Here is a 23,201-nt window from a genome sequence, read left to right on the forward strand (position 1 = left end):
TAGCTCTATCATGAGCCACACACAGAAAAATGACAATAATTTAACATAGAAGCTGGTTTAAGACCCATTAGATTTAAATCTAATATTAAAATTTGAAGGGTATTTCACTTAACATAATGATGTCAGGGTCTATCCATGTTGTCACAAATGGCAAAGTTCCATTCTTTTCTCATGGTTGAATATATTCTATCCATATTTATGTATGTATATATATATATATATGCATATATATGTATATGTATGCTATCTTCTTATTTTATATACATGTATATATGTGTATATACATGTATATGTGTATACATATACTACATCTTTATTCATTCATCTGTTGATGGACACTTAGGTTGTTTCTATATTTTGGCTATTATCATTGATGCTGCAATTAACATAGCAATGCAGATGTCTCTTCATTATCCTGTTTTCATTTCATTTGAATATATTCCCAGAAGAGAAATTGCTAGATTGTATCGTAGTGGTATTTTTAATTTTTTGAGGAACCTCCATACTGTTTTCCATAGTAGCTATATCAGTGGTACATAAGGGTTTCTCTTTTTCCACATCCTTGTCAGTGCTCATCATGTCTTGTCTTTTTGGTGATAGCCACTCTAACAGTTGTGAGTTGATATCGTTTTTTTTTATGTTTATTTATTTTTGAAGGAGAGAGAGACAGAGTGTGAGTGGGGGAGGGGCAGAGAGAGAGAGAGAGACAGACAGACAGACAGAATCCGAAGCAGGCTCCAGGCTCCGAGCTGTCAGCACAGAGCCCGACACGGGGCTCGAACTCACAAACCGTGAGATCATAACCTGAGCCAAAGTCGGACTCTCAACTGACTGAGCCCCCCAGGTGCTCCTGTGAGTTGATATATTATTATGGTTTTGATTTACATTTTCCTGATTATTAGTGACGTTGAGTACTTTCTCATGTACCTGTTGGCCATTGGAATATCTTCTTTTGAAAAATACCTATTCAGGTTCTTTGCCAATTTTTAATTGAAGTATTTATTTTTTGTGTTTGAATTGTATAAGTCCCTTATTACTTCTATGTGTAACCTTAAAAAAAAACAAATTTATGAAAACCAAGAGCAGATTCATGGTTGACAGAGGACAGAGTGGGTGGGAGAAATGGATAAAGGTGGTTAAAGGGTACAAAATGAGTTCTGGGGAGGTGATGTACAGCATGGTGGCTATAGTTAACAAAACTGGATTGTATATTTGAAAGTTGCTAAGAGAGTAGATTTTAAAAGTTCTCACTGCACACACAAACAATTATAACCAATTATAACTATGAGGTGATGGATATGTTAACTAATATTATTAAGTAATTATTTGCAACATATACTTATATAAAATCACTACATTTCACATCTTAAACTTAATGCTATATGCCAATTATATTTTCACAATGCTGAAAAATATAAATAAATAAATAAATAAATAAATAAATAAATATCTAGACATGGCCCATTTATTTTGTCTCAAGGTGGGAATTAAGCTGTTTTATTAAAACATTATCTTTTCATGGGATTTCCATATATCTCATTACATTTGGAACATAATTTAAGATTATTCCTTTGTCCTTTTTCCTTTCTCAATTTGGATAGATTGTGCCATTAAATTTTAGCTTATAAAAAAATAAGCAAGCTGCGTATTAACTGTATGGCATGCGTTTCTCAGTGTCTCAATTATTTAACATTTAATATAATGAAACGCTTTAGAATTCCATAATAGATTTGCCTCCTATATACTTAAATGCAGTACTAAAATGTGTCACCCTGGTTGCTAGTATTCTGGGATATCCAATTTTAAGACCCAAGAAAACTGTGTATTAAATATTATTATTTCAATGATCCATGCCTCAAGCAATTTAAAGTAATGATAACTTTTCTTTCAGAAGTATAGTTCCTCTGAACTTATGATTCTCAGCTTGAATTAGTTTCTGTATTTTCTTTTTCCCTGAGGAATCCACAATACTTCTACTTTCCTTACTAACACTACAACATATTTCCCCAACCAGGTTATCTTTCTTTTTCTGGTTGACTATGGTACAGTTTAAAAATTAGAAATCTTCTATTTCCTTGGAAAAAAAAAAAAAAATATATATATAATATATATATATATATATATATATATATATATATAATAATGTCAGAAAGCTAAGGAAGCTATGGGAGGAAGGCACTGATATATTTCTAGGTCCTTGCTATTTCCATTATAATGAGTCAGAATACATTTTTGCTGATTGACTACTGTTTGTTTTTAAGTCTCAACCCCTCCTCTTTCTTTCTGTTCCACATCTGAGCAAGCAAATAAGAAAGGGTGGGTGCTCCCGCTTATTATACCAGCAGATAATTCAAACCACCAAAGACCCCTGCCTCTACATGGAAGCTCTCAACCTGGCTCTAACCCTAAAGACAATAAAAAACCCAAGACAGTGTCTATTTCTTGCTCTTACATACTATTTTCAAACCAACTTGGGAGGCATGCTCTGCTTTTCCCAGAATACCTCATTATGTAAGTAATAAAACTGTTTCTATCTTCTAGGTGTATATCTAACCCCATCAGTATTGTTATCCGAAGCAAATTTGGGGTAGGAGCTCGTCCAGTGACCACAGGATGACCTCAGTGCTAATGCCCTGCCTTCATTGTCTTTCCTAAATCTGTATCCATTTGAATAGAGAAGAACAGCCCTGACATTTTCAAGGGAAGGAATGAGAACAGGAATAAATAAATGAGAGAAAAACAAATAGATGATCATGGTAGACTAGATTCTGATAGGTCGGCAGAAAGGGGAAATTCTTAGGATCTTGGGTATTTATAAATAATATTTTTTGTAACAACTAGAAACATATCTTGTGAATAGATAGAGTCAGTTGCTAGAGGAATCCAAATCAGCAGTAGGATTTGCAGATGGTTGCTTAAGGGGAAATAGCCAGCACTCTGTTAGAAAGAAGCTACAATGTGACTGGGTGGGTGATAGTTGCACTTTAGCTTAAGGGGGAAAGGGCAAATCTTGTCAATGGGCACACATAAGGGATGTGTTCCTCAAAGCACCATAGGAACTAAGTAACAATCATGATAGGGTGTAGATTTTTACAGGTTTGGGACCATACACAATGGACTAACAATACTGTCTGGAAAAATGGATCTTACATGACTAGAAGATAAAGGAAACCCTATATGGGACACTATATTATGGAAAACTTTATGAACTCTGGGGAACAGGGTGAATACAATTAGAACATGCACATACACATCAAAAGAACATTCATCCAGGGGCACCTGGGTGGCTCAGTTGAGCATCCAACTCAGGTCAGTCAGGTCATGATCTCACGGTTCATGGTTTGAGCCCCACATCAGGCTCTGTGCTGACAGCTTGGAGCCTGGAGCCTGGTTCAGAATCTGTGCCTTTCTCTGTCTCTCTGCCCCTCCCCTGCTTGTGTGCTCATGTGCTCTCTCTCTCAAAAATAAATAAATAAACATTAAAAAAAATAATTAATCTTAAAAAAAAAGAACATTCATCCAAATTCTGAAGATGACTAGAGTCAACAAGAAGATGTCCTTATTTGTTTTTTGAAAGTGGCTACTTAGGTATATGGGATGAGCAGCCGTCACCATAGAGACATTGAAACGATGCAACAACAAGCAGGGAAAAACAAAACAGAAGAACCAAAACAGTAAAGAACAAACAAAAAAATATGTACCCTATCATTTATGTCAGAACTTTAAATTGTGACTAGTAATTTTTTTTCTAATTATCAACGAGACAATTAAGACATAAAGAGAGCTATGAGTGTCTACCAGCATAGTCTGGGCCACCCCATAGCTTGTTTGTTAGCCATGGGTCTGTTAGCCATGTTCCATGAATTTTAAGGGTGGATCTTAATTAAGATAGATACTCATTCTAAATATTTAGGTGCATATCCAGTAACTGAAGCAAATATCTTTAACAAAAATAGATATCTAGAATAGAAAATATTTATTTTGAATCTCCTACTTCTATAATACATCATCAAGGAACCAATTTATGATGCAAGTATATTCCACCAATGGGCTCAGGAGTATTGTTTACCATGGATTTATATACCTTCCCACTGCAAAGTAGTGATTATTGTAGTGTACTGATTGAATATTAGAATGGGCAAATCAAACATTCACATACTAAATTGAGGGAGGGGGTGGTGATAACAAATAAGGTGATATCTTGGTTTGTATGTTTGAATGAATGTTTGGTAAAATGTAATACATGTGGTAGTAAAAGGTGATCAGCTTTGGATGAATTGTTGAAATACTGTAAGGAAAGTAAAACAAAAAGTGTGGAGAATGACACAGAGACTTTCATAAATGTATTCCTTTCATCTAATTTTTTCTTGTGTTCTGCCTGATCCTGTGGTGACAAGACTTGGATTGCATTTATGATTTAGAGAGAAAAGATCAATTGGTAGCATAACACCATGACTCTATCTCTAAATATTATGTTGAATTCCTAAGGAATGATAGGATGAGCTGTTTCTTTTACTCAGTTGTATAAGGTGAGTTAAAAATGTCTGCTTCTATCCTGACCAGTGAATGACTCTAATATAAGCTTATATTTATCCAATTTATGACTGCAAATGGATGAGTGGTAGCATTGGGCAATCTCATACTGTTGTTAGGCCAATGAGTAAATCTTGTGGCTGAAGCTGATAGTCTTGCTCTTAGGTAGAAGATCTGGATTAAAACTATTGACACAAGGAAAGAAGAAGTAATTGGTGATGGGTAAGGAGTCAGGAAATGAATAATGCAGAAATGAAAATCTAATGTACACTAGTAACACACAAAAGGTTGAGAGCAAAAGAATTACATTAATCTTAGTTATATATTGCAGATGCCATTTTATTTTTTTTTTTTTATTTTTTTTTTCAACGTTTATTTATTTTTGGGACAGAGAGAGACAGAGCATGAACGGGGGAGGGGCAGAGAGAGAGGGAGACACAGAATCGGAAACAGGCTCCAGGCTCTGAGCCATCAGCCCAGAGCCCGACGCGGGGCTCGAACTCAGGGACTGCGAGATCGTGACCTGGCTGAAGTCGGAGGCTTAACCGACTGCACCACCCAGGCGCCCCGCAGATGCCCTTTTATAAAGTAAAATGTGAGACCTATGGCCTCCTGAATGCAAACAAAGGACTTTGTTCAACGGTATAATTGGTGGCTAAACCACCATTGGCCAACACTTTAAAATAACCATAGCGGAGGCACCTGGGTGGCTCAGTCAGTTAAGCATCAGACTTTGGCTCAGGTCATGAGCTCGCAGTTGATGAGTCGAGCCCACGTTGGGCTCTGTACGGACAGTTCAGAGCCTGGAGCCTGGTTTGGTCTCTGTGTCTCCCTCTCTCTCTGTCTCTCTCTCTCTCTCTCTGTCTCTCAAAAAATAAACATTAAAAACATTAAAAATTTTAAAAATCTATAAAAATTAAAATAAAATAACCATAGGTGAAATAACATTGGTCTAGGATTCTTACAAGTTGAAATTGCCTTTAATAAGAAATGCCATACTAACTTATTAGCCTGTATTGGCCACTTTAAAGATATGCTATTTTGGGAGGAAGAGAAAGAATGATGAATACCTTGGACACATAACATATAATACAGCATTAAAAATGTGTAAGAAAAACTCAACAGGTATTTAGACAACAAACTAGTAAACAAATATGGGAAACATAACGCACATTGATCTAAGAGAGTCTATTAAGCATGCTTCTCAGAAGCAAGCAAAGGTATCATAAGGACAATGACCTGAGATTTTGGCAGGGGAAGCATGAGAAATAAATCTGTGGTTTATTAATGATCCCATAGCTTGAGGAAATTCTAAATGTGTAATGTATTTTGCACAGTTACTCTCTAAATGCCAAGATCCAAAATATAAACAAAACCCAAATGCTTCCAATAGGAAGCTTCCAATAGGAAGCTGTTATGAGGAATTGGTGATCTATTAAAATTGGCTCAAATTATACCAATAGAAGGATGGCAAAAATACTTAAAGATAAGGTCCACTGGGAACCCTTATGAGTACAGTTTATAGTGTGAAACATTGTTTGGTTGGGAGAATAATGGTTCCCCAATCTTTGGAACTTTTAAATACATTACCTTACATAAAAAAAAAAAAAAAAAGATTTTGCATATGGGTTAGAGGTACAAACTTTGAGAAGATTACACTATCCTGGATTATCTGGGTGGCACCAATCTAAGTACATGAGTCTATATAAAAGTGGAAAGCTCTTTCTGACTGGGTCAGAGACAGAGGAAACTGAAGAAAGAGGAGAAACAGGAAGGAAGAGAGGGACACAGCCTGCCACTGCTGACCTTCAAGCTGAAAAGAGAGGACCAGAAGCCAAGGAATATGAATGGCCTCAAGAAGTAGGAATGGTCCTCAGCTAACTGTCAGCAAAAACCCTGGGATCTCAGTCCTACAACCACAAGGAGCTGAATTCTACCAATAACCGAAATGAACAAGGAAAAAGACTCATGTATAGAGCATCCAGAAAGGAATACAGCCCTGCCAATAATTCAGTTATAGCCCAGGAAGACTTATGTCAGACTTATGAACTACAGAATTTTAAGACAGTAAGTTTATATTGTTTTAAGCCACTAACTCTGTGGTAATTTTTACTTAGAAATGTAAAACCAATGCAAGATATATGGCTTCAGAATTAACTGAAAGTTATCCATTAACATAAATCAATAGATACCATTTGTTATATGGAGGGACCACATTTGTTGAGAAGGTCAAGAAAAAATTATGTAATGTCAATTCAGCAAGTTGTAATGAACATGGTCTAATTCACAGTATACCTTGTACAATGATTGACTTGATTGTATATTTGATTGTACAATTGATTGATTTTAATACAACCTCCAATAATACTGATATCAATATCAAATGTCCTGAGAAACTGCTTTAAAACCTCATAAGAGATTCTTCTTATGTAAGATAATTAAAGGAGCTAGATTTTGTTAATAATCAGCTACTTTTACATTGAATCAACTTACTGATTCATTTCATAAAGTTCAACTTTTGTAGTGGAGGATGAAGATAAAGAGTTGCTAAGCTTTGCAAGATTATGAACAAATTTGTGTTGGAATATATGGTAACTCAAATATTTATTTAAAGCATACCTAAACCATATTAAACCATACAATAGGTATTTTTTTCTTTATAGTAAATAATGAAATGGTATGTACAAAGTAGAATGATATTGAATGGCTTATAAATTGAACAAAACATTGGAAGGTGGTCTTTTTAAGACAAAGTTAACTTACATATGAGTTGGAACAGGTTTTTTAATTCAGGAATGCCTGGAACTTCAGTACTGACCCATGGCCAAGCTAAACCAAGATTACCTAGATAGTAATTTTTGTGTGCTATTCAAACTTTGAAACTCGCTGGTACCCATGGCCAGATTGTTTACATGGTTTACGGACCTATAGATTGATAGCTTGTACTTGTTTAATTGATTACACAGTCTGGCATGCTGCATGTCCAGTGGAGCATAAAAGACCCCACTGTGAATCACCACTAAATTCCCCTAAACCCAGTTCTTCCTAGTGATTGTTAATCCAGAGGCAAAGCACATTTGTGGTGACTTGGAAAGAATTTAATGTGTGAACCTTCACCTGGAAGTCTCTCGGGACTCTCATGTGTGCCTGCGCTTTCTTTCTGCTACTCTTCCATGTCTTTCACCTTTATTAAATCTATTCCAAAATATGTTCAACAAAGTCTTGAAAGTCCTTTCAATTATGCAATCCTGTGAAACCAGTGCAGTACCAAGGCAAAAAAAAAAAAAAAAATCTGCACCTTTAACAAAAGATGTCCAGAATATTCATGGAGAAAATATAAATGTTTATGGAAGAATAGTTAAATACAATGTACATGATTAAGTTATCCTTTAACATAAATAGTTAATAATACTCAAATTGCTGTGGAGTCAGTGCAATTGCAATCAAAATCCCAACAGTCACCTCTTAAAAGAATCAGAAATGAATGGACCAAGAATTGTTCACTTCCCTTTATCATCCCCCAGCTATTACAAGTGTTGACACCGGAAGACACACAGCTCTTGCCTTTTCTGAAGAATTGCCCTTAGCTACAGGGGAGCTGCTCTGTCAAGAAGGTTGCCTTACCTCCCTCATGATGAATGGAGAATAGCCAATGACTGATTGGCTGGGACAATAATGGTCTCCTTCATTTGGGTTCTCTGTGGAGCCAGACTAAAGCTAATTCAGATTCTTACTTAGCTTTCTTCCCCTGCTCTATTCTGCATCCCTCATTCTTTCTCCAGAGAACTCTTCCTCGATAGATTAAAGAATAATTCACTTCTGTGGCTTTCTTTCACAAAACCTGCCCTATGCCATGTATGATATGAAGTCAGCCTTACTGCTAGGGAGGTTAAGTTATATGTAAAAACCCACACAGTATATGTACGTATGTATGTATGTATGTATGTAGTATGTGTGTACACATACTCACAGGTGATATATTCCCATTGCTATATTTGTTTATGCATATTGCTGATTCACGTAGAGGATTTGATAAGCTATGGTCCATCACCTCATACTACCAGCTACAGCGTAATTATCAGGATATCTTTTTTTGCCAGAATGGGTATGGAGAAAGATATAGGTGGAATGCTGTTGTTGGAAAGTACATGATAGAGATAGGCAATGGCTGTCTCAAAAACAGCATTACTAACAGTGGCATGACTGCTTGGTGTTGTGTCCATCATGAAAGCCATTAAATGTATGGATATTCAGTGTGGCTGAGGCGATCATCTTCCTGCCTCCTTTCAGTCTTCTTTGCCTCCATCTGCTTCAAGGATTAATGCACTTTTTAATTCCAACAGTTTTCCTAACCCATTAGCTTGCTCTTTATTTTTAAGCAAATCCTCCTAGAGATCATCAATTATATGAACAAGTTTTTAATTTATTATGACTTGGACTTTTCTGTTCCTTTTCACTAATATTTTACTAGAACAGTGGAAAAATTTACTCACAGACTTCCATGTTGATGCCAGCCCAATATAGGCCAATACAGATAGAAGTCACTTGAGTTCTCTCCTTCCAAAGCACAAATTATTGCAATACATTAAGGATGGCCATTCATAACTTGTCATTTATACATCAATTGGATGTGTGTATTCAAACAAATAAATATGTTGACCCATTTTAGTAAATGCATATTCTAAAAAGGGGTATGTTTAAAAAATGTAACTAAAGTATAGATTTCAAATCACGAAATAGTACAAAGGTATAAAAGGTATGGCTTTTGTATACACTGTACAAAAGATACAGAAATGTAATGAGCCAAATGGATAGATGATTCAAAATGAAGAGACAATATTAGGACTCACTTTTTATAGAAAAATGACAGTTAGCCTAGGATATTTGGATTGAACTTGCAAAGATTAGAGACAAAAGGCATGTCAAATACAGTAGCTCTGCCCCCATCACATACGCATTTTGTCATCTCACACCATCACAAAAGGAAGGGAGTGTACATACAGTAAGATATTTTGAGAGAGAGGCCAAATTAACATAACTTTTAGTATATTGTTATAATTGTTCTATTTTATTATTAGTGTCATGAATCTCTATTGTGCCTAATTTATAATTAAACCTTATCATAGGTATATACATAGAGAAAACATAATATATGTAGGGTAGATAGTATCTACAGTTTCAATATACACTGGGTATCTTGTAATATATCCCCCATGTATAAAGGGGGACTAGAGTACAGGAATCTAAAAAGATACAATGAATATTTACAGAATAGAGATAATTCAGTTTGGCATATATTTGCAGAAAGAAGTTCGAAAGGTTAATTGAGATCAGACCTTGAAAATGATTAATTTCTACAGTATTTGGTATTTTCTTGTACTAATGAAAAACCACTGAAAATATTTAGTAGGATATTGCTATGGCCAAATTGCTGGTAGTTTCCATGGATAAGGCATTAAGCACTTTAATATAATATTTATTTAGGCATCATGAAAATAGTATGAGTATGGTTAGAAATCAGAGCAAAAGACTCTATAACTTTTTCCATGGTGACAGTTCAAGAGATATGAAATAGGTTTAGAACCAAAGTTTTATGGGTATGGATTTAATTTTCTAACTTTACTCCTTTAATTACTTTATATGTTTATAACATAAAGTAGTTTTTTAAAATTGCATTGGTCATTTTTTAACTTGTGATACATGTGTATGTTCATGATACATTAATACTCAAATAACCCTACTTAGAATAAACAATAATGTATACAAGACCGATTGTCCTAAGTGAATTGCCATTTTGCAAATAAATTTTAGATTTTAAATATTTGTGTAACTAATCAATGTTGGGCTTATTATTTAGATAGTAAAGTTCTCTGGCTCCTTAATAATGTAAGGAACATATTATTTTGCTGTTTCTTAAAAATGACCTGACTTAACCTTCTGTTTCTGTCAATTAAATCTTTCTGTTTTCATGTTTAATCGCAAATCACCAGGTAATACACTATGGTTTTTGCCAAAGATCTAGAAATCCATGGTATAATAGAATTATGGAAGGGAAGACATTTTCCTGTTTGAGACCAGTATATACACCAGGGGAAACAGAAGCAGAAACCATTCTGGATCCATTTCTGGGTTTTCATTATTTTCCATTGAGCTATGTGTCTGTTTTTCTGTCACTATCATACAGTCTTGATGACTACAGCTTTGTAATACAGCTTGAAATCCAGAATCGTGTTGCCTCCAGTTCTGTTTGTCTTTTTCAGGATGCTTTGCTTATTCAGGGTCTTTGTGGTCCATACAAATTGTAGCTCTGCCAAGAATGCTGGTGGTATTTTAACAGGGATTGTATTACTGTGTAGATTACTTTAGGTAGTATAGACGTTTTAACAATGTTTGTTCTCCTGTCCATAAGCATCCATTTCTTTGTGTCCTTTGCAGTATCTTTCATAGTCTTCTATAGTTTTCAGAGTACAGATCTTTTATTTCTTTACTTAGGTTTATTCCTAAGTATCTTACTGTTTTTTGGTGTAGTTGTAAATGGGGTTGATTCCTTGATTTGTTTTTCTGCTGCTTCGTTTCTGGTGTATAGAAATGCAACAGATTTCTGCATATTGATTTTATATCCTGATACTTTACTGAATTCATGTATTAGTTCTAAGAGTTTTTTGGTGGAATCTTTCAGGTTTTCTATATAAAGTCTCAGGCCATCTGCAAAGAGTGAAAGTTTGACTTCTTCCTTGCTGAACTGTATGCTTTTATTTCTTTTTGTTGTCTGATTGCTGAGTCTAAGACTTCCAGGACTATGTTAAATTTGCAACAATGTGGATGGGGCTAGAATGTGTTATGCTAAGCAAAATAAGTCAATAAATAGACAAATATCATATAATTTCATTCATACGTGGAATTAAAGAAACAAAACACATGAACACATGGGAAATGGGAATGGGGCAGAAAAAGAAGGAAACAAACCACAAAGAGACTCTTAATGACAGAAAACAAACTGAGGGTTTACAGAGGGAGGTGGGTGGGAGATGGGCTACATAGGCATTGGATACCAAGGAGGGCACTTGTTGTAATGAGCACGGGGTGCTGTATGTAATGATGAAACACTGAATTCTACTCCTGAAACCAATATTGCACTGTATATTAACTAAGTAAAATTTAAACAATAAAAAGAAAAATGAACAATCTCTGGTACCAAGTATCCGACTACAGATACCTGGCTTCAAGTACTATGTAGGGCATATTGGAGGAACCAGAACTCCTTAACAATGCATCAGTACATATAGTATAAAATATACATTTTATGAATCTAAGCAAAATTACATCTACTATGTGAAACAGAAAGCATGGGTGACAGTTTCTAATCTGATTCCAAAGTTTGAGAAGCTGTGTAGTGCCCAACAAAACACTATCGTCATTAGCAAGTAATTGTAATTATTTAAGAATGAAAAAAAATATGATTTTTTCTTTAATTCATTTATGTATAAAATATTTTCAAGTTGATATTAGCTCATTACAAACCATTTCAATGCTTAAAATTCAAAATAATAATGTTCTCATGAGGGTAAAGAGTAACTATAATCCTCAACATTGCTTGTAGAAATGCAAAATGTAATAGCCACTTTGGAAAACAGCATTTTTTCTTAATTTAAAAAGTGTTTACCATATGATCCAGCAATACTGCTCCTAACTGTTTACCAGAGGATAATGAAATGCATGTTCACACAAAAATACATATGTGAATATTTAGAGCAGCTTTATGTATAATTGCCCCAAACTGGAAACAAACCAGATATCCCTCAATTAGTGAGTGAATAAATAAAGCTGTTTCATTCTATACAATGGAAAAGAACCCAGCCACAAAAAAGAACAAACTATTGATAGATGCAACAACGTGGATTGATTTCAAATGCATTAGGATAAGTGAAAGATGCAAGCCTTTTAAAGCTTCATATTATATAGTTCTATTTATATGACATTCTCAAAAATAATGAAGTCATAAGGACAGAAAGCAGATCAGTAGAGATGGAGGAACTACCAAGAAACTTCAGAGTGCTGATGCAAGGTTCTGGAAAAAGTTCTGTGATGTCCCCTTCTGTCACTGATACCATGCTGACAGATGCCAGAGATAAAAAGCACTTAGCCTCCCAGATGCCTGTGCATCCCCAGCGGAGAGCTCCCACTGTCAGAACTTAACTGGGGGAGGCAGGAAGGGCTTCTGGGAAATACAGTTTTCAGAGTCCCAGCTCCCTGTTTCCAAATATATAGTAGAGTACAAAAGGATGGGGAAAAAAAATAGTCAAGTGGGTCAGCTGTGCACAATGTTATGTTATGATTTCTGGGGGTTTGCAAAAAAAATTGTCGTCACCATGTAACAATTGAAGAGAGGGGGAGAGAGAGAGAGAAAGAAAGAGTTCTTTTAGTTGGAAAGGTTATTCTTAATTTAGACATGAGTTTGAAAGATTGAGATCATTTTGCATATGTGACGAGTATAAATATTTTCTTAGTAGTCTCTTAACAATATCCTGTCATCAGTAATACTGGAGATTATATTTTAGGACAAAATATTTCTTGACTGTTAGATTTAGAACCAAATTATGATGCCATGGGTCTAAATATCTTGGACTACTGAGTGCCTGGGTGGCTCAGTCAGTTAAGCTACAGACTCAATTTCAGCTCAGGCATGAGCTAATAAGAGTTCGTGAAATCAAGCCTTGTGTCAGGCTCTGCACTGACAGCCAAAGCCTGCTTGGGATTATCTATCTAGCTACCTCTCTGCCCCTCCCCTCTGCACATGCATTATCTCTCTCTCTCTCTCTCTCTCTCTCTCTATCTCTCTCTCTCTCTCTCTCTACCTCTCTCTCTCCCTCTCTCTCAAACAAAGAAAGAAATGTCCTGAACTACTTTAGCTGTCATAGAAATCTTATGCACTGTAACTTTTCATTGCTGGAGAGACTATACCTTGAAATGTATTAAAAATCTCTTTTTCAAGAAAAGGCATATAATTGAAAGACAAGAGGGGTGAATAAATATGCAATAATTGTGTACCTATAGTAGTCAAAGAGCCTTCTAAAGCCATATGTACTATATCAGAAGCACTGTGTTCCACATGTGAAACTCGAAACTCAGATTTTCTGCTTTATACTCACCTACCATGTTTCTGGAACTCATCACAGGGAAAGAAACTATTTCCATTCCTAGCTTGGGTTTCCTCTCCCAATCTGAATTATGAGACGTCTTACATAAATGATTACCCAACATATAAGTTAGAAGAAGAATTTCTGGTTTTACCTCTTCAAAATCAGCTTAAGATTAATGAGTTATGATGTTGACAAATGGTCTGCCATATTAAATGACAAACTTCTATTGGCGCACTACAATGAGGAAGAAAAGTCCACAGAAGTACATTGGGTCGCCACTGTAGAGTAATCAGATTGATAATCAGATCTGGGTTATTCCTCATGCAAGCATTCTACCTGCAGTATCAGTTAGGCAAGCTCTAAATTAATTACAAAGGAAGATTTTTTTTTCCTCTAGAATTCCTTTCTATTTTCTACTGCTCATATATTCTGTCACTGAATCCACACTGATTTCAACAGAGATCTATAAGTACAACCATGTTCATTTGAATTTAATAAAAAAAGAGTCTGGTTCAATTTAAAATAGTTCTGAGGGGCGCCTGGGTGGCTCAGTCGGTTAAACGTCCGACTTCAGCTCAGGTCACGATCTTGCGGTCCGTGAGTTCGAGCCCCGCGTCGGGCTCTGGGCTGATGGCTCAGAGCCTGGTGCCTGCTTCCGATTCTGTGTCTCCCTCTCTCTCTGCCCCTCCCCCGTTCATGCTCTGTCTCTCTCTGTCTCAAAAATAAATAAAACGTTAAAAATTTTTTAAATAAATAAATAAAATAAAATAAAATAGTTCTGAATAAAAGTCAACGTATTTTAATTGGCTAAATTATTTAAAAGGATTTGGAATGATTTTAATTATGTTTAATAATTACAGATCAATGGAAGCAAAAAAAGACAAGGGCATGAATCATTTTTTAATGTTAATCATTACAGTAAAAGAGTTGCAACTTTTCACTGAGGTAGAAAATTGTATGACATTGCAGATAGCTCTTGAGATGAATATGAAGACAACTGAGGGTTCACTTCCTGGTTGTCCTCTAAATTTTTATTAAGCTTTTATGCATGGTCATTGGAAAGACTAGACTCCAGAGTACATAGCTCTGTAGTGAGGGAAAGGAAATAATGTATTGATTAGTCACCATGAAGAATGCTTCAGAATCACAGTGATAAATAAATTATTTCTGAAATCAATAATAAAATGCTTCAGGAAAGCATACATTGTAATTGCTAGTATACACAGTTTTTAAAGTTTATCTAGTCATTTTAAAATGAGAAAATAGATAATGATAGTAGGCTTTCATACATCTACCAAGAATGTAAAGTTAGTGGTAGCGAAAAACACTAGAATGATTATTAGGGAAGGAATCGCTATTAACAGTGTTAAAGTGGAGCTAGGAGTCTAAATAAAGCCAGAGAGATAGATTGATACAAGTACAATAAAGGGAGTAAGTGCATCATGAGTGAAGAATTAGGAAAAAGTTTCATTCCTTAGAGACAGGAGACATTAAATTATATTAACTTTATCTTTCTATCTATTTATATGAATATATGTACATATATTTTTATTTTTATTGTTTTAGCATTTTTAAAATATTTTATTTTTGAGAGAGAGAGGCAGAGCATGAGAGGGTAGGGGTAGAGAGAGAAGAGACACAGAATCTGAAACAGGCTCCAGGCTCTGAGCTGTCAGCACAGAGCCTGATGTGGGGCTTGAAACGTCAAACTGCGAGATCATGACCTGAGCTGAAGTGAGAATCTTAACAGACTGAGATGCCCAGGAACACTGATTTTTACTTATTTATTATTAATTTTTTAATGTTTATTTACTTTGGGGAGAGAGAGAGAGAATGCAAGCAGGGGAGGGGAAGAGAGAGAGGGAAACACAGAATCTGAAGCAGGCTCCAGGCTCTGAGCTGCCAGCATAGAGCCCGACATGGGACTCGAACTCACGAGCAGGAGATCATGAACTGAACTGAAGTCACACGCTTAACCGAGTGAGCTACCCAGGTGCCCTGGAGCACTGATTTTAATTTACACTAGTATTTCACTGGTCTGTAAATTTCTCAAAGGCAAGGATGAGTTATGCCTTCGATTCATTTAAATCTCTGTACCCCATTTAGGTCCTAACATGTGTCCACTCAATGGATATTTGTAAAGTGATTAATGTCAAGTATAAGAAATCACAAATTTGGTGAGTTTGAAGTTAGCACATTCCATATTAAAACAATTGAACATTCGTTGAGACAATAGAGACCACTGATAAAAATATGAATGAAAGTATCTGTTTTTGAAGTGCTCACCATTTCTTAATTCTGTCGTATGTGTGTGTGCGTATGATGTAGATGTATAGATGTATGATGTAGATGATAGATTGATAAATGATAGATTCGATAGGTAGATAGATACATAGATAGATAGATAATAGATATCTTTATATCATCTGTGCCATATGATGAGTGCTATAAAGTGAGGTAGTGGATTATATGTCAACAAGAACATTGTCATCTTCTTTGATATCAGAAAAATAATGGCAGAGGGTAGTTACTGTGAATGAGCAATTTGCTGAAGAGTCAGGAAAACATTAGTGTTCTAAGCAGATAACACAATCTTAGGAAACAGTAGAGATGCCGAAGTTTTGGGTCATCAAAATTCTTGTGCTGTTCTGTAATTTTTTTTATCTTATAAACAAATAAGACCCAGAGACATTTTTGACAGATGGATGATATGAATATCTTTACATTTTATCAAAGTAATTCTGTATGAAATATGCAAAAAGAAAAAAGAACTTTGTGAGACCAAATTCAGGAAATTACGTTAAAAGCCATGTAATATAGAACAAAAAAGAAATGATTTATTTGTTTAGAGTACACTAAAATATTCTAACTTTTTTCCCCTTTTTAAAGTTTTTATTTAAACTTCAGTTAACATACGGTGTAATATTAGTTTCAAGTGTACAATATAGTGAGTCATCACTTCCATACATCACCCAGTGGTCATCACAAGTGCACTCCTTAATACCCATCATCTGTTTAACCCAATCCCCCAAACACCTCCTTCTAGTAGCCATCAGTTCTCTATAGTTAAGAGTCTGTTTCTTGGTTTGCCTCTCTCTTTTTTTCCCCTATGACCATCAGTTTCATTTCTTCAATTCCACATGTGGGTGAAATCGTATGGTATTGATCTTTCTCAGACTGACTTATTTCACTTAGCATAATAGTCTGTAGCTCTATTCATGGTTCCAAATGGCAAGACTTCGTTCTTTTTCATGAATCTGTAAAAAAATCTGTCCACCTGTTGATGGACACAAGGTCTTTTTTCCATAATTTGGCTATTGTAGATAATGCTGCTATAAGTATTGGGGTTCAGGTATCCCTTTGAATTAGTATTTTTATATTCTTTGGGTAAATAACTAGTAGTACAATTCCTGGATCATAGGGTAGTTCTTTTTAACTTTTTGAGGAACCTCCATACTGTTTTCCAGTATGCTGCACCGTATGCTGCATCAGTTTGCATTCCCACCAACAGTTCTTTCCACATCCTCACCAATACCTATTGTTTCTTGTGTTGTTGACTTCAGCCATTCTGACAAGTGTGAGGCGATGATATATCATTTTAGTTTTGATTTGCAATTCCCTGATGATAAGTGATGTTGAGCATCTTTTCATGTGTCTGTTGGCCATCTGGATGTCTTCTTTGGAAAAATGTCTATTCATATCTTCTGCCCATTTTTATTTTATTTATTTTTTTTAATTTTACTTTTTTAATTTGCACCCAAATTAGTTAGCATGTAGTGAAACAATGATTTCAGGAGTAGATTCCTTAATGTCCCTTACCCATTTAGCCCATCCCCTCTCCCACAAACCCTCCAGGAACCCTCTGTTTGTTCTCTGTATTTAAGAGTCTCTTATGTTTTTCCCCCTCCCTGTTTTTATATTATTTTTGCTTCCCTTCCCTTATGTTCATCTGTTTTATCTCTTAAAGTGCTCATATCAGTGAGGTCATATGATTTTTGTCTTTTTCTGACTAATTTTGCTGAGCATAATACCTTCCAGTTCCACCCACGTAGTTGCAAATGGCAAGATTTCATTCTTTTTGATTGCTGTGTAATACTCCATTGTGTGTATGTGTATATACATACCACTTCTTTATCCATTCATCCATTGATGGACATTTGGGCTCTTTCCATACTTTGGCTATTGTTGATAGTGCTGCTATAAACATTGGGGTGCATGTGCCCCTTCAAAACAACACACCTGTATCCCTTAGATAAACACCTGGTAGTGCAACTGCTGGGTCATAGGGTAGTTCTATTTTTAATTTTTTCAGGAACCTCCATACTGTTTTCCAGAGTGGCTGCACCAGCTTGCATTCCCACCAACAATGCAAAAGAGATCCTCTTACTCCGCATCCTCGCCCACATCTGTTGTTGCCTAAGTTCTTAATGTTAGCCATTCTGACAGGTGAAGGTGGTATCTCATTATGGTTTTGATTTGTATTTCCCTGATGAGGAGTGATGTTGAGCATTTTTTCATGTTTCAGTTGGACATCTGGATGTCTTCTTTGGATAAGTGTCTTTTCATGTCTTTTGCCCATTTCTTCACTGGATTATTTGTTTTTTGGGTGTTGAGTGTGATAAGTTCTTTATAGATTTTGGATACTAACCCTTTATCTGATATGTCATTTGCAGATATCTTCTCCCATTCTGTCGGTTGCCTTTTAGTTTTTGCTGATTGTTTCCTTTGCTGTGCAGAAGCTTTTTATTTTGATGAGGTCCCAGTAGTTCATTTTTGCTTTTGTTTCCCTTGCCTCCAGAAATGTGTTGAGTAAGAAGTCGCTATGGCCAAAATCAAAGATATTTTTGCCTGCTTTTCTTCAAGGATTTTGATGGCTTCCTGTCTTACATTGAGGTCTTTCATCCATTTTGGGTTTATTTTTGTATATGGGGTAAGAAAGTGGTCCAGATTCATTCTTCTGCATGTCACTGTCCAGTTTTCCCAACACCACTTGCTGAAGAGACTGTCTTTATTCCATTGGATATTCTTTCCTGCTTTGTCAAAGATTACTTGGTCATACATCTGTGGGTCCATTTCTGGGTTCTCTATTTTGTTCCATTGATCTGAGTGTCTGTTCTTGTGCCAGTACCATACTGTCTTGATGATTACAGCTTTGTAATACAGCTTGAAGTCTGGGATTGTGATGCCTCCTGCTTTGGTTTTCTTTTTCAAGATTGCTTTGGCTATTCGGGGTCTTTTCTGGTTCCATACAAATTTTAGGATTGTTTGTTCTAGCCCTGTGAAGAATGCTGGTGTTATTTTGATAGGGATTGCATTGCATATGTAGATTTTTTTGGGTAGTATCGACATTTTAACAATATTTGCTCTTCCTATCCAGGAGCTTGAATCTTTTTCCACTTTTTTGTGTCTTCTTTAATGTCTTTCATAAGCTTTCTATACTTTTCAGCATATAGATTTTTCACCTTTTTGGTTACATTTATTCCTAGGTATTTTATGGTTTTTATGCAGTTGTAAATGGGATCGATTCCTTGATCTCTCTTTCTGTTGCTTCATTGTTGGTGTGTAGGAATGCAACCAATTTCTGTGCATTGATTTTATACCCTGAAACTTTGCTGAATTCATGAATAAGTTCTGGCAGTTTTTTGGTGGAATCTTTTGGGTTTTCCATATAAAGTATTGTGTCATCTGTGTATAAGTTTTACCTCCACCTGGCTAATTTGGATGCCTTTTATTTCTTTGTGTTATCTGATTGCAGAGGCTAAGACTTCCAATACTATGTTGAATAACAGTGGTGAAAGTGGACATCCCTGTCTTGTTCCTGACCATAGGGGGAAATCTCTCAGTTTTTCCACATTGAGGATGATATTAGTGTTGGATCATTCATATATGCCTTTGATGATCTTGAGGTATGATCCTTCTATCCCTACTTTCTTGAGGGTTTTTATCAAGAAAGGATGCTGTATTTTGTCAAATGCTTTCTCTGCATCTATTGAGAGTATGATAGTGTTCTTGTCCTTTCTTTTATTGATATGATGAATCACGTGAATTGTTTTGCAGATATTGAACCAGCCCTCCATCCCAGGTATAAATCCCACTTGGTCGTGGTGAACAATTTTTTTAATGTATTGTTGGATATGGTTGGCTAATATCTTTATGAGGATTTTTGCATCCATGTTTATCAGGGAAATTGGTCTCTAGTTCTCCTTGTTAGTGGGGTCTCTGTCTGGTTTCGGAATCAAGGTAATGCTGGCTTCATAGAAAGAGTTGGAAGTTTTCCTTCCATTTCTATTTTTTGGAACAGCTTCAAGAGAATAGGTGTTAACTCCTCCTTAAATGTTTGGTAGAATTCCCCTGGAATGCCATCTGGCCCTGGCCTCTTGTTTTTGGCAGATTTTTGATTACTAATTTGATTTCTTTACTGGTTGTGGGTCTGTTCAAATTTTCTATTTCTTCCTTTTTTCAGTTTTGGTAGTGTATATATTTCTAGGAATTTGTCCATTTTTTTCCAGAATGCCCATTTTATTGGTGTATAATTGCTCATAATATTCTCTTATTATTGTTTTTATTTCGCTGTGTTTGTTGTGATCTCTCCTCTTTCATTCTTGATTTTATTTATTTGGGTCCTTTCCTTTTTCTTTTTGATCAAACTGGCTACTGTTTATCAATTTTGTTAATTCTTTCAAAGAACCACTTCTGGTTTCATTGATCTGTTCTACTGATTTTTTCATTTTGATAGCATTAATTTCTGCTCTAATCTTTATTATTTCCTTCCTTCTGCTGGTTTTGGGTTTTATTTGCTATTCTTTTTCCAGCTCCTTAAGGCGTAAGGTTAGGTTGTGTATCTGAGATCTTTCTTCCTTCTTTAGGAAGGCCTATATTGTTATATACTCTCCTCTTATTACCGCCTTTGCTGCATCCCAGAGGTTATGGGTTCTGGTGTTATCATTTCCATTGGCTTCCATGAACTTTTTAATTCCTCTTTAATTTCTTGGTTAGCCCATTCATTCTTTAGTAGGAAGTTCTTTAGTCTCCAAGTATTTGTTACCTTTCCATACTTTTTCTTGTGGTTGATTTCTAGTTTCAGAGTGTTGTGGTCTGAAAATATGCACGGTATGATCTCAATCTTTTTGTACTTACTTAGGGCTGATTTGTGTCCCAGTATTTGGTCTGTTCTGGAAAACATTCCATGTGCTCTGGAGAAGAATGTATATTCTGCTGCTTTGGGATGAAATGTTCTGAATATATCTGTTAAGTCCATCTAGTCCAATATGTCATTCAAAGCCACTGTTTCCTTGTTGATTTTTTGATTAGATGATCTGTCCATTGCTGTGAGTGGGGTATTGAAGTCTCCTACTCTTATGGTATTACTATCGACGAGTTTCTTTACGTTTGTGATTAATGGATTTATATATTTGGGTGCTTTCACATTTGGTGAATAAATGTTTACAATTGTTAGGTCTTCTTGGTGGATAGACCACTTAATTATGATATAATGCCCTTATTCATCTATTTATACAGTCTTTATTTTAAAGTCTAGATTGTCTGATATAAGTATAGCTACTCTGGCTTTCTTTTGTTTACTGTTAGCATGATAGATGCTTTCAATATGAAGGTGTCTTTAGGTCTAAAGTGGGTCTCTTTTCATCAGCATATAGATGGATCTTGTTTCCTTATCCATTCTGTTACCCTATGTCTTTTGATTGGAGCATTGAGTCCATTGACTTTTAGAGTGAGTACTGAAAGATATGAATTGATTGCCATTATGATGCTTCTAGAGTTGGAGTTTCTGGTGGTGTTCTCTGGTCCCTTCTAATCTTTGTTGCTTTTGGTATTTATTCATTTATATATATATTTTCATCTTTTCTCCCTTCAGAGAGTCCCCCTTATAATTTCTTGCAGGGCTGGTTTACTGGTCACAAACTCCTTTAATTTTTGTTTGTCTGCGAAACTTTTAATCTCACCTTCTATTTTGAATGACAGCCTTGCTGGATAAATAATCCTTGGCTGCATATTTTTCTGATTCAGCACATTGAATATATCCTGCCACTTCTTTCTGGCCTGCCAAGTTTCTGTGGGTAGGTCTGCTGCAAACCTGATCTGTCTTCCCTTGTAGGTTAGGGGCTTTTTTTCCCTTGCTGCTTTCATGATTCTTTCCTTGCTTGAGTATTGTGAATATGACTATGATATATCTTGTTGATGGTTGGTTTGTGTTGAATCTAATGGTGGTCCTCTGTGTTTCTTGGACCTTGATGTCTGTGTCTTTCCCCAGGTTAGGAAAGTTTTCCACTATGATTTGCCCACAAAACCCTTCTACCCCTTTTTCTCTCTCTTCGTCTTCTGGAACCCCTAAGGTTCTGATGTTATTCCTTTTTAATGAGTCACTGATTTCTCTAATTCTTAAATCGTGCTCTTTTGCCTTAATTGCCCTCTTTTGTTCTGTTTCATTTTTCTCCATAAGTTTGTCCTCTATATTGCTGGTTCTCCATTCTGGCTCATCCATTCTTGCTGCTGTAGCATCCATTCGAGATTGCAGCTGTTATAACATTTTTTATTTCATCCTGACTAGCTTTTACTTCTTTTATCTCGGCAGAAAAGGATTCTAATCTATTTTTGACTCCAGCTAGTATTCTTATTATTGTGATTCTAAATTTTGTTTCAGATATCTTGCTTTATCCGTTTTGGTTAAGCCCCTGGCTGTCGTTTTTTCCTGCTCTTTCTTTTGCAGTGAATTCCTTCATTTTGTCATTTTGAAGGAAAAAAAGGAAATAATGAAGTAGAAAAAATTTAAAAAAATTAAAATTAAAAATATTAAACTTAAAAATTAAAAACAAATACACACACCAAAAATTGAATAAATGGTTCTAGATCCTAGGTGTTTTGGTCTGGGTGTTGAAAGTACTTGATAGATAAGAAAACAGGGGGAAAAAAAGTAAATTGTTTGAAAATTTGAAAAAAATGAATCCACTGAAGTAGACTAAAATGAAATAATGGAAGTAAAATAGAATTGAAAAAATTTACACAAAACTAAAAAAATATAGTAGAAAAAAATTAAAGAATATACATTTTTAATAAAAATGAATTTTTTCTCTTTCTGTATTAAGAAAAAGAAAATAAACGAAAAAGAGAAAAAAAAAACGAAAAAAAAAGAAAATTGAATAGTTGGACTAACTGAAATACGACTGAAATTACTTCGTTTTCCCCTAGAAGTCAAACTATGAAGCGCTTTATAGTCCGTAAACTAAGCAGGTAGTTTGACTTGTGTTTTTGAAAAGCGAGGTTGGCCCATTTGTGTGAGGCTTAGTGTAAGGCTCCAGTCTCCACTAAATGGAGCTGCTTAGCTTACTGGGGTGGATTGTTGTGGTGCTGGTAGGTGCCTATGTGCATGCATGGGAATGGTGAAATTGGTGTCACCCAGCTACCCAGTCTCTAGTATTGGATCTCTGTTATCCCCCGTCAGCAATCACACACCTGTCCTTTGTCTTTGGCTTCTGTCCACTCCCTGCTTTTACACAGTCTGTGACCAAGCCC

The 23,201-nt window shown here is 35.6% G+C and overlaps 1 long non-coding RNA gene across 1 annotated transcript; it reads left to right on the plus strand.

Annotated features, from left to right (window-relative positions):
- The first annotated feature begins 452 nt into the window (after nt 1–452).
- Nucleotides 453–18,020, plus strand: LOC115505918. Its single transcript, XR_003966180.1, has 3 exons — nt 453–507; nt 4,057–4,058; nt 18,008–18,020. It is a non-coding gene; the product is annotated as an uncharacterized LOC115505918 (long non-coding RNA).
- The last annotated feature ends 5,181 nt before the right edge of the window (nt 18,021–23,201 follow it).

Source organism: Lynx canadensis, chromosome F2 (genome assembly GCF_007474595.2).
Source record: "Lynx canadensis isolate LIC74 chromosome F2, mLynCan4.pri.v2, whole genome shotgun sequence".
NCBI lineage: Eukaryota > Metazoa > Chordata > Mammalia > Carnivora > Felidae > Lynx > Lynx canadensis.